The sequence below is a fragment of the Amborella trichopoda genome, chromosome 1 (assembly GCF_054954075.1).
Source record: "Amborella trichopoda isolate Santa Cruz 75 chromosome 1, AtrichopodaSantaCruz75HAP2 v2.0, whole genome shotgun sequence".
Taxonomy (NCBI): Eukaryota; Viridiplantae; Streptophyta; class Magnoliopsida; order Amborellales; family Amborellaceae; genus Amborella; species Amborella trichopoda.
The window spans coordinates 40,651,861-40,654,182 of record NC_142336.1 but is presented as its reverse complement, the minus strand read 5'-3'; positions in this window follow the sequence as shown (position 1 = coordinate 40,654,182).

Genomic DNA, 2,322 nt, shown 5'->3' with positions numbered 1-2,322 from the left:
AGGGTCTTTGAGTTTTAGAAATTGTTTTTGTTTCAAGAGTTTTGGTTGGTCTTCCTTTGAAGCAAGGTTCCTTCCTTATTTTTCCTCGTGTAATTGTAATATTGAAGTTTATCTCTCTATATTAATGAATACTCACCTAGTTAAAAAAAAAAAAAAAAAACTATCCTATGTAACAATCACGTGAGAGGAGGGAGTCAACTACTTGATTTTGTGAATAAGTTTTGGAGTATTGATACTTTAACATTTTGTACTCTCTATAAAAGACTTCCTTATGAAGTGGAGGGAGAACTCATCCCTGGCCATCCTTACACGAACATACCCAAGGAGAGAGAGAGAGTTACATTCCACAAAAATAACATTTCCTTACACGTCTAGAGAGAGAAACCCCCAATAGTGTGAAGGTATTTGCGACTTACAGATCATAAGAGAGAGAGAGAGGGGCGCTTGATAACCAGGCTCACTAGGAGGAAAATAGACTCTTGGGAGGAGTAGAGAAGTAAAGACAATGCCATTATAAGCCCACAAAGTTGATATTTTTTGTTCTTTTCTGCATATTTTTTCCTTTTTTGAGTTTGTAAGACCCAGATCAAATGTGTCTGAACTTGTATACTGCTTGGGAGTAAATTGTAATAAGGATTGAAAGTCCTTGGACTCCTCACGAATCCAATTATATATAAAGGCTCCTTGTTTATCCGTTACATGAAAAATAAGGACGAATTAGTTCCTTGTGTAGTTATCTAGTAATTCCTCATCATATTGGAGTCATAATTACATAATTTTTGCCTGCACATTTTTGGGGAAACACACGCACATACACACATATCTTTGCTTGCATATATTTAGGACATACACGTGTTGTGCATGTGCGTCACAAGTAACTTAAGTAACATTTTAAAAAGACATTATAGACACCCTTTAAAAATTCTAGCTAAGGGGAAACCTTAGATTTGAGTCCTAAAAACCAAAATCAGTCTAATAAATTGTAGTGAACTTATACTTAGTAGAACCGTTTGAAATCACCTAAAACGTGTCCCAAGCCATAGTACACCTCAAGAGCTTTCCATCGGTTCAAAAATTGATTGAATCTAACTTACCCGTTGGAGAGTTCGGGCTTGGGGAAGATTATTCTGTCTAAATGACAGAATGGTCCCTCCCACGTGCCGCGCAAGTCGCCACGCATAGCACAGTTTGATGGGTTCAGATGCGATGGGAACTTTTAGAAATCCCATTTTACGTAAGTTCAAAATGTACGAAATTGCTATTTTCCCATGACCATGAAACCTTGTTTTATAGAGACATGTTGGAGGCATTCTCCAATGTTGGGCTTTACTTCTTGAAATCTCTAAGAAGTGTCCAACAAAATCAGTGCCTTATCCAGTAATCATTAGGAAAAAGAGATTTCTCTCTTTAAGAACCTTTTAAAGATAAAATAATTATTAATACATATTTTTTTAGAAAATTGTTAATTAGATAAATCAAAGAATGTGCGGTACATGTGAGGCCCATGGCTACGCACACCAACATTAAAATACAAAGGAACCAGTTTTGTTGAGTCAACTGACTCACGGAAATGTAAGCATCCTCTTATGCTTACCGTCACTAAAAGTTAAAATAGATGGTGGAAAATGAGAATGTCAAAACATATCATTTGTATTTTTCTAAAAAAAGGATTCCAGATTCATTATCATCACCATCGTTGAGATCAAATTTTAAAAATTAGCAAACTAGACCAGAATCGGCCGGTTCGGATCAGGAATTATCGGGGCCAATCCGGTTCTACCTAAATATCGCGAACCGCTCAGTTTTCACTTTTTTTGCTCCCTAATTTTTTATTCACCGGTTCACTAAGCCTTTTTATCGATGTAGACAATTGATCTTCCTATCCAAACAGGTTTTCCAAACGGACAAACCTGGTCACTGAACCGTGTTTTTAAACCTTGGTTAAGATTAACAAATCTTAAGTTTTTGGATCTAAAATCCGTGTTTGAAGTTGATTTTGAAGGTGGGGGGATCGCATCAAACACTATTCTATATGAGAAATAGATAGGAGGACTACTTTTAAATTCCCAAATAAAATGGGTATTTCCCATAAATATCCCAAAAAAACATAAGACAAACCACAAAAGCAAATCGTATATGATGAGATATGACAAAAGAGACAACTGAATCCAGTGCCACGGAGCAAAAACCAAAAAGACGCCCCCGGCTCCCTTCTTGGGGAGTTAATCCCAATGTCCAAAAAAACAACTCCTAGGAAAAAAAACTTCATAAAGGGACAATTTTTTGTTCAATTTGAGATGCCGGCCTCTCGTTTCTCTTGAA